This window comes from Heloderma suspectum, chromosome 2, assembly GCF_057233095.1.
Source record: "Heloderma suspectum isolate Gila_16-S chromosome 2, 16-S_ref, whole genome shotgun sequence".
Classification (NCBI taxonomy): domain Eukaryota; kingdom Metazoa; phylum Chordata; class Lepidosauria; order Squamata; family Helodermatidae; genus Heloderma; species Heloderma suspectum.
The window spans coordinates 340,923,426-340,933,278 of NC_139459.1; the positions used below are offsets into that span (position 1 = coordinate 340,923,426).

Here is a 9,853-nt window from a genome sequence, read left to right on the forward strand (position 1 = left end):
CCTTTTGTGTCGCCCCCGCTAAGCACCATGGGAAATGTAGTCTTGGTGGCAAAGAGGCGGAAGGGCTCCGGGCAGGGCACGCTGGGAATTGTTGTTCTGTTTGGGCTGGCCTGCTTTGCGCGCTCTTGGGCTCATTATGGGCTCCTTGAAAACAGTGGTGCCGCCAGGGGAGGACTTGAGGGCAGAAGTCCAAGGGCCCCTGTCAGAAGAATGAGGACGAGGGCCCGCAAACGGAGCAGGGCTGGCTTACCACATTTTGAAGAGAGTGAAGGAGTGCACATTACAGTCAAAAGAAGACCCCCCTGCAAAGTTCAAAGTCTCTACCCAATAAGACCACTGAGTAAAATCCAACACAAGCCTTACTTCGAGTAGACCCATTGAAATGAATGAGACTTAAGTTAGTCATGGCTAACTCAAGTCTCATTCACTTATAACTTAACTTGAGTTAGTCATGGCTAACTCAAGTCTCATTCATTTCAATGGGTCTACTCTAAGTAGGACTTATGTTGGATTTTTCCCATTAAGTCCAGAATTTAAAATTACCTAACTGCACCACTGTCTGAAAATCCCAACATTCTTGCAGGTCGCACGACTGGTTCTGAAATTCCTTTCCCAGATCCTTAAATGTGAGTTCTAGTGGTGTTCAAGATTCACTCTGCACATGCTTGGGTGCACTTTTTCCCTATTATTGTTCCATATTCTTGATAGTTACAATTGTTTAGATATATGTGTGTTCTGTCTGTTTATATGTTTGTACGTAAACGGTTTTTATATTGTGTACAATATTGTATTGTTAAGGTTTTTAATCTTTGTAAACTGCTCAGAGAGCTTTGGCTATTGGGCAGTATAGAAATGTAATAAATGTAATAAAATGAAAAATATGCCCCAAGGCTCCGTCTTGACTCCGATTATATGTACCAGTGTTGAGCCCGCGCAAAAATTAAAGCATTCTGAAAAGCGATGGAACAATGAAGAGTCCAATTAGAGTAGTATTTGATTTACCTGGGGGCAGCATGCAAAAGAGAAAGGCAAAAACGGGTACAAGGAAGAAAGCCTCCTGTACTCACAGCTCTGCTTCGCAAACAAAAGTTGGGGAAACGTATGCACAGGATTATTATAAAATCGTTATTTAGGAATGAAAAGGGGAAGGAGAGGTTAAATAATTCTCCTTTTCCTTATAAATCGCGAAGCTCATCGATATACTAAACACGCTTTCGGAGGGTTCTGTCTTTGCCATAACACAGAGAAAGGCAAAAGCCGATTTTGGTGATTTGCCTTAAAAAGCGTAGTTTATAAGGGAAAGACTTAAAAATGACGCTACGCCCAACGTGGGGCTCGAACCCACGACCCTGAGATTAAGAGTCTCATGCTCTACCGACTGAGCTAGCCGGGCCGCTGGTAAATGTAGGTGCGAATTCTGTACTTAGAATGTAGTGACTGCAAGTTTTGTCGCTGCCGTCCCTATGTATCATACGAACCACAGCACAAATCTAGCCTAACTATGTATGTCGCTCTAGAAAGCAGAGTTTAATGTACATCCCAATATGCACATGGCACAGCTGGATTAATTGTGTCAAAGCGTTGCCATTTTTCTTTAGCTTTAAAATAATTCCCTCATCAAAATAATACAACCCACTTCTCAAATCATCCCAAGATTCTTCTCTGTTTTTTTCTCAAGTCTTCACCATTTGTCATTCATTCTTTCTATTTGTTCACTGTTGTTGATGTTGCTGTAATCATGACTTCATAATTAGAATCCTGCTTATTTGAAGCATGTGTGATCAGCACTTTTCTTGCTGCTTTTACATATTATGTATCCGGAGCAACATTTTTTTGTGAGAAAATATTTGAAGAATATTATAGTGGAGACGGGGAGAAAAAAACGTGCTGTTTCTGCCCGGTTTCGAACCGGGGACCTTTCGCGTGTGAGGCGAACGTGATAACCACTACACTACAGAAACCAGCTGGCTACCAACTTTTCCATATTAGCTACAACACTCTGTAAATGCGGATTGGCGATTTAGTAAAAATGGTTTTGTGGTTTGTCACTACTATATATTTTTCAATACCAGCTGATCAATAGGGAACCCTCAGAGCATCCTCCAGCCAAAATGGCAGTGAGATGCGGCAAAATGGCAGTGCCTGAGATGTGAGAAGCCGCAGAGGGACAGTTTTACTTCACTACCACAGTCTGACCAAGTAGTTCCAACCAGGGTTTGGCAGATGAAGGAACAGCGCCATTAATATCCTGACATAGCATATTACTACCACTGGGAAATGCATTTGAACCGTGCGATCTACAGCAGCATCAGTGTTCGTATGAAGCCTTGGAAGGCAGAGGCATTGCTCCCCTACAGAAAACTCAGTGCAAGAAGTTGTCCTAAGACAAGCCTGGTGCCCACCAGACAATGTGCTATACTACAACTCCCATCATTCCCAGCCATCATGACCATGATGGCTGGGAATGATGGGGATTGCACTCCAATACATTCGGAGGGCAGCTGGTTGGGGAAGGCTGTCCTAGAGGAAATCTGTCTCCCAAATCTGCAATATGCCTCACTTGTTGCCTTGAGATTTAAAAACAACAAAAGCATGGCAGGACTGGGTCAGGAAACACCATTACAGGCAGCAGGGCTTAATGGGCGATGGGCGATGCTGGAGGAGCTCAATTTTTTTCTGGAACCACCACCTCCTGATCTGGAAGTCCTCAACTCTCTGAAGTTCCTCAATGATGAAAAGAATGCACTGAGCAAAAGCTCAGAGGCCTTTTCAACTTTTCTTACTTCACGTATTCCAGGGTAGAGTCCCGGCACTGAAAGCAGATGCTGGGACCAAGCTTTGGCAAGCCCTGCTGTAAATAGAGCCCTGCTGTAAATAGAGCCCTGCTGCCGGGTGGGTTTCTTGCTACCTGTTTTGCTCTGATTTTGTTTTGCTTTCAGCTTTAGCGAATGTGGCATTACAGAGTTTCAGCTTTAGCGAATATGGCATTACAGACTTTCTTTGGCTTTATTCTTATCTCCATCATAGAAGGTGTTCGTGTGGGGCCAACATCAGGGGTCGGCCTCATAGGGGACCTGCTGAGACCCACACTCCAGTAGCCCCCCCCCCCATGCCTCACTGCTGACCCCTGGAGCCTCTTGGCCCTGCTATTGCTTCCGTTGTTGACTTTTTACCTTAGTCCCACTATGTTCAATGGGGCATACTTGACGTATGAGTGAAAGAGGTAGGGGTGCCATGCTCCCCGCCCCCTGGTAATCTGTGCTGGAAAAACCTGGTGAAATCTGCATACATGACCTGTTTGCCATGCGTATCTTGCTGGCAACCACAACTTTCCAGTGTATGCATGCAATAAAAGAGGTATGTCATGATTTTCACACATGAAAGTGTACTAATTGGCGCCCCTTCCCCCCACAGTTTGTCCCAGGCTCCTGAATATTATGAATATTACCATGATTTTGAGAAAAGGAAAAATATCGTATACAAAATGACCTCGAGCAGAGATAAATTGTGACCACCTTCAGCAATTAATGCAAGCAGCCGTTAAAGGCACAGGAGCCCTTCTGGGGCAAAAACGTTTTTCAATGCCATGTGCAGTGCAGGGGGAAAACATGTCCCAGATAATGCTTACACAGCTAGTTATCAGGCTGCAACCATTTGTCTCATAGAGCTCTGTATCTTTAACGGCTGTGTGTTAAGCATCAGAACTCTTTCACAGATGGAGTTCTCTCCAACTCTACATCTACATGCCAGGAAAAATGGTGTCTGTTGATTTTTGCAAGACCTGCTTCCGTTAAGCACCCTGCCCCAGGTAGCAAGTGTTCTATAAGGTATAAGACATTAAAAATAGGTGTTGGTGACACAGTGTGATTTTATTTTTCCTATTTTTTTCATGTTTTCTTCCCTATATCTCCTTACATCCACATATATTTCCTTTAAATATTTAAGTTTATACTTTACTTCTAATACCTTATCACTTTCATTAATTTCTCTCATTTCTTAAATCTACCTTTACTTGATTTTTGCCAATGATTGCTTCCCTCTATAACTTCTCTTTCTGCTCCTAGTATATAACCTTGTAGGCTTCAGATGCTACAATGAACTCTTGTCCTCTTTTTCAATGTAACAAACATGGTATGAAGCAAGTAGAATGCAAAGTTTGACCCTGAATATAGCTTGAATCGTAAACATCCTGAATGTACCCTGTAACCCAAAACATTTAAGTGTCCATTCAGAACATGATGAAATGTGAAAAGGTTAACTTTCAACCATTCCATGTCATGTACATATGAAGTATTCTAGCCCAGGTCAGGAAGGGGAGGAGCGAATGGAGAATGAATGGCTTTATTGCAGGAGGGCCAAATGCAGATGCTCTGGCATGTGCTGAAGATTGCCAAAGTATCAGTTACAGAAGATGGAAATGGGCCAGTAAAAGAGGGGTATCTGCAGACCTTTGATAATGAAGGACGGCGCTTTATGACCACAGAAACAACTTTGGGAAATGTTGGGGAGTCGGAGAGAGGTGCCAGTCTGTCTTCAACAACGGTCTATCCTGGAAATTGGGAACATGATGTATTATCAACAAAGAACGTATTGAACCCCTTTTTGATCTCATGAGCCTCAACGAGGGAAAAGGGTATAAAACCCCTGAATCTGCCATTGGTCAGGAGGAGCGTGGTTGCATCTGGATCATTTGTATGTGCACATAGCAGCAGTACCCTTGGTCCACGGGACACGTATTAAGCTCTCTGGCCAAGTACTTGATAGTGTGTGGTGAGTATGTGTTGGGTAGAATTCAGGGAAAGGATTTTTAGATAAAGCGCAATTATCTTTGTTTTGTCATATTTACTGTTTGGGTTTGGATATAAGACAGCAGGCTTAGGTTTGGGTCTGGCTGACACTGTATCACTGTTGCCTCAGTGGGCCGGTTGCGGCACAGACTGAACCGGGAGCTGTGCAACAAACAGGGACTAATTGTATATTTAGTCATTTAATGCACCACATTTGGGTAACTAAGTTTTGACCAAGAAGTGCGCAGCTTCTTGAGGATTGATTTGTGATAAGCTCTTGCCTGAGAGACGCACAACCTCTTAAGCCTCAGAGAGAGTGCAACTATGATTCTACTTTTGCTTATTTCTTCTATTTCAATAAATCTCCTTTTCTTTCATTTACATTGGTTATGTGTGTGTCCTTCTACACCTCATAAGATCTCAAACCTCTCAGTCTGATCAACTGAGTCGTCCTGGGTAAATTGAAATCCATATTTCACATTGGGGCTTTGCTTTGGAACAAACTGAACTCCATGGGTGCAGAACAGGACACTTTGCTTGTTAACAGAGCTGGCAATGTGTTGGGTTAGGGAGGCAGAGAGTGTAAGATAAACAACCTCACAGCTGAAGGTTGTTTACCTCTCTTACCTCATCCCACTCTGATATATTGCTTCTACTCTCCCATGAGAAACTGGAGCTGACACCCCCTTCTCCTGAGGGGAGTGATTTGTTTCCCAGCTTGTGTTTGTCCTGACAGTTTTTGGAACTCAGGACAGACACCTATAAAATCTAGCAGACCCATTTGCTTTTTTTGTTCACACTTGGGGAAGAGGAAGAGTGCTCGCCTGCCCAGAGACTGTAGGCCCTTGGAACGACACCCTATTGCATCCTGGGAACCAATACAACACCAACTACTTGGACAACTACTTGGTTTTCCCGCCTCCCAGCTGAGCAGAGCAGAGCAGAGCAAGCTGCTCCAGCTGGTCCAGGGACTACAGAAGCAGGCAAGCTCCCAGAGAGCGAGCGAACAGAGCGAGCAGACAGGGGGAGCAAACAGGAGTTGGCCAGGGGAGTTCGGCAGGGGAGGTCAAGGGGGAGGCCCCTAACATTTTTTATTTTATTTTATTTTATTTTACTAACTTTTTTTCATTTATTTGTCTTGTAACACACACTTCCACACCAGTGGGACTCTGCTTTTAACCTCTACTGAGTAGAGGAGCAGGCACAGGCTAGTCTAGAACAATCACAAAGCTAGACACAAAAAGGGAAAAGAGGCTATGGAAGGACAAGACTCTCCAGTGGTGGTGACCTGCAAGGTGTGTGCAATGTTTGTTTTCTTGCCTGAGAACAACATGGCCTACACCTGCAACAAGTGCAAGTTGATCACGCTGCTGGAGGAAAAAGTAAGTGGACTGGAGCGGCGACTGTCAACCCTCCGGGGAATAAGAGAACACGAAGAGTTCTTGGACAGAATGGGGGAACTACAGCAGCAAAGGGCAGACCAGAAGCTTGAAGAGCAACAGCAAGATGAGGCAGTGGGAAATGCTGAGGTGAAGAAAAATGGAGTAGAGGATACTCCTTGGAAAACGGTGACAGGAGAAGAAGAACTAGACGACACTCTGCACCAGTGGAAGCGGTGGAGCTGTGGAACCGATTCCAGGTACTTGCAGATGAGACTGGAGGACAGCCTGCAGAGGAAGAATCACAGGGGAACCTGCATGAGAGTGAGCAAGAGGTTAAAGGTCAGTCAAACAGAGGCGATGAAACCCAGGCCTACAAGAAGAAGAAGAGAAGAGTGGTAGTAGTGGGAGACTCCTTGCTGCGTGGGATCGAGACCCAAGTATGTCGCGAAGACCCGTGGACTCGCCAGGTATGTTGTCTCCCGGGAGGACAGATTAGAGACGTGACTGAAAGGTTGCCTGCACTCATAAAGCCCACTGACAGGTATCCCTTTCTTCTCATCCATGTGGGAACAAATGATACCGCCAAGCGGAGCTACGAAGAGATCACGTCAGACTTTGAAGCTTTGGGAAGGAAACTCAAGAACTTTGGGGCCCAGATAGTTTTCTCATCCATCCTTCCAGTAGGTAGAAGAGGGATAGAAAGGGAACGAAAAATACTCCGGGTGAATGACTGGCTACGAAGGTGGTGCCGACGAGAGAGATTTGGATTCTGGGACCACGGGCTATACTTCCTGGAAGATGGGCTGTTGGCTAGGGATGGGTTGCACCTCACAAAGGCTGGGAAGAATGTGTTTGGCCACAGCATGAAGAACTTCATCAGGAGGGCTTTAAACTGAATCCTACGGGGAAGGGAGATGTAATGTTGGGGGTAACAATGGACGTAGGCGCATGCACTGCAATGGAGAGAACAGCTCTGATAGCGTCCAATAATAGTCTTCAGACACAGGTAGGAAGAAAGCCAGACTATGAAGCACATGGTCTTCGATGTCTATATACTAATGCCCAGAGTATGGGAAACAAACAGAACGAACTTGAACTCTTAATACAGGAGGGAAATTATGACTTGATAGGTATAACTGAGACTTGGTGGGATGACTCTTATGACTGGAATACAGCAATTGAAGGATATAACTTGTTCAAAAAGAACAGGAGGAACAGAAAGGGAGGTGGGGTTGCACTGTATGTGAAAAATACATATCTCTGCACAGAAATACAGGAGGAGGAGCTTGGTAGCCCCATCGAGAGCATCTGGGTTGAAATAAATGGAGCAAAGAATAAAAGGAACCTGGTGGTCGGAGTCTACTACCGGCCACCCAATCCAGGAGAAGACAAGGATGAAACTTTTGAAAAGCAAATAGCCAATGTTTTAAGGAAGCATGATGTAGTAGTAATGGGGGACTTCAATTTCCCTGATATTTGTTGGGAGACAAATTCTGCAAAACATGGCCCCTCCAGGAAATTCCTGACTTGTGTGGCGGATAACTTCCTCCTACAGAAAGTAGAGGAAGGAACTAGAGGATCGGCTATCCTTGACTTGATCCTAACCAACAGAGATGACTTAGTGGAGAAAGTAGCAGTTACAGGAACTCTGGGGGAAAGCGACCATGTTGTACTTGAGTTCTTGGTTCTAAGGGAAGCAAAAGCCGAGTGTACTCAAACGCGTACCCTGGATTTTAGGAAAGCTGATTTTAATAAACTCAGAACAATGATCAGTAAGGTCCCATGGCAAGCAATGCTAGCGAGAAAAGGAGTCCAAGATGGGTGGGAACTTTTAAAAAAGGAAATTCTCAAGGCACAATCACAAACAATTCCAACAAGAAGAAAAGGTGGAAGACAACAGAAGAAGCCAATGTGGCTTCACAAAAAGCTTAGGGATGACCTGAAAACAAAAAAGGACACATATAGGAAGTGGAAAGAAGGCCAAGTAACAAAGGAAGAGTACAGGCAGGTAGCACAGAATTGCAGGGATGGCGTCAGGAAGGCTAAAGCGGAGAACGAGGTGAGGTTAGCGAGGGATGCTAAAAACAACAAAAAGGCTTTCTTCAGCTACGTGCATAGTAAAAGGCAGAGGAAAGAAATGGTTGTTCAGCTATTAAATAAGGATGGCAAAATGATAACAGAGGACAAAGAAAAGGCAGAGGTGCTCAATTCCTACTTTGGCTCAGTCTTCTCCCAAAAGAGGGTCTATGACCCCCCTGGCAAAGGCGAAGTACAGGCTGAAGGGGCAGGATTGCAGCTTGAGATCGACAGGCATATGGTCAAGGAACACCTCATTACTTTGAATGAGTTCAAATCTCCAGGGCCAGATGAACTGCATCCTAGAGTCATAAAGGAACTGGCAGAAGAACTCTCAGAACCGCTGTCTATTCTCTTTGAGAAATCATGGAGGACCGGGGAAGTGCCAGATGACTGGAGGAGGGCTAACGTTGTCCCTATCTTCAAAAAGGGTAAAAAGGAGGAACCTGGGAACTACAGACCAGTCAGTCTGACATCAATCCCTGGGAAAATTCTGGAGCAGATCATAAAGCAATCCATCTGGAAGCACCTTGACAACAATGCCGTGATTACTCGAAGCCAACATGGATTTGTCAAAAACAAGTCCTGCCAGACAAATCTGATCTCATTTTTTGATCAAGTCACCTCCCTTGTAGACCGTGGGAATGCTGTAGACATCATATACCTCGACTTCAGCAAAGCTTTCGACAAAGTGCCCCATGATATCCTGATGAGCAAACTTGCTCGAAGTGGGCTAGATGAAACAACGATCCGGTGGATCCACAGTTGGCTACAGAATCGGACTCAAAGAGTACTTATCAATGGGACCTTCTCAAGCTGGGGAGAGGTAACGAGTGGGGTACCGCAGGACTCAGTCCTGGGCCCAGTGCTCTTCAACATTTTTATTAATGACTTGGAGGAGGAGGTGCAGGGAATGCTGATCAAATTTGCAGATGACACAAAATTGGGAGGGATAGCTAATACTTTGGAAGACAGAAACAAAATTCAAAGTGATCTGGATAGACTGGAGTGCTGGGCAGAAAACAACAGAATGACATTTAATAGGGACAAATGCCAAGTTCTGCACCTAGGAAAAAGAAACCAAATGCACAGTTACAAGATGGGGGATACGTGGCTCAACCACACTACGAGCGAGAAGGATCTTGGAATTGTTGTCGATCACAAGCTGAATATGAGCCAACAATGTGATGTGGCTGCAAAAAAGGCAAATGCTATTTTGGGCTGCATTCATAGAAGCATCGCTTCCAAATCCCGGGAAGTACTAGTTCCCCTCTACTCAGCACTGGTTAGGCCTCATCTGGAGTACTGTGTCCAGTTCTGGGCACCACACTTTAAGAAGGATGCAGACAAGCTGGAGAGGGTTCAAAGGAGGGCAACAAAGATGATCAGGGGACTGGAAACAAAGCCCTATGAAGAGAGACTGAAAGAACTGGGCATGTTTAGCCTTGAGAAGAGAAGACTGAGGGGAGATATGATAGCACTCTTCAAGTACTTGAAAGGTTGTCACAGAGAAGAAGGTCAGGATCTCTTCTTGATCATCCCAGAGTGCAGGACACGGAATAATGGGCTCAAGTTACAGGAAGCCAGATTCCGACTGAACATCAGGAA

The 9,853-nt window shown here is 44.9% G+C and overlaps 2 non-coding genes across 2 annotated transcripts; both read right to left on the reverse strand.

The window, feature by feature from the left end:
• Positions 1–1,320: 1,320 nt before the first annotated feature.
• TRNAK-CUU (transfer RNA lysine (anticodon CUU)) lies at positions 1,321–1,393 on the reverse strand. Its single transcript has one exon. It is a non-coding gene; the product is annotated as a tRNA-Lys (tRNA).
• A 495-nt stretch (positions 1,394–1,888) lies between these two features.
• On the reverse strand, positions 1,889–1,961 carry TRNAV-CAC (transfer RNA valine (anticodon CAC)). Its single transcript has one exon. It is a non-coding gene; the product is annotated as a tRNA-Val (tRNA).
• Positions 1,962–9,853: the final 7,892 nt, after the last annotated feature.